Consider the following 312-nt stretch of genomic DNA (forward strand, 5'->3'; position numbering starts at 1 on the left):
ACATGCTAAGCCTCCTTACTTTAGAAGTAAGCAATTGATTTAATGAGTTAGAAAGTAGACACAGAGCCAGGCTTTCTATCTATCTGAGATATATAATGAAAGAGTTGAATTACACTGAGATACTGTACATTGAAAGGTTAGTAACATCATATTGACTCTCATAACATTTAGATAGTCATAATGTATTCTAGATAACGCTCATGATCTATAAATATAAATATAAAATTTTAATTGAATTAATTTATATTTATTATCAACATGTTCAGAACCTAATGGGTCACACACATAAGGTGAATTGTCGAAATTAATTTA

This window comes from Theobroma umbraticum, unplaced genomic scaffold, assembly GCF_002168275.2.
Source record: "Theobroma umbraticum cultivar Fairchild unplaced genomic scaffold, ASM216827v3 scaffold_86.0, whole genome shotgun sequence".
Lineage (NCBI taxonomy): Eukaryota > Viridiplantae > Streptophyta > Magnoliopsida > Malvales > Malvaceae > Theobroma > Theobroma umbraticum.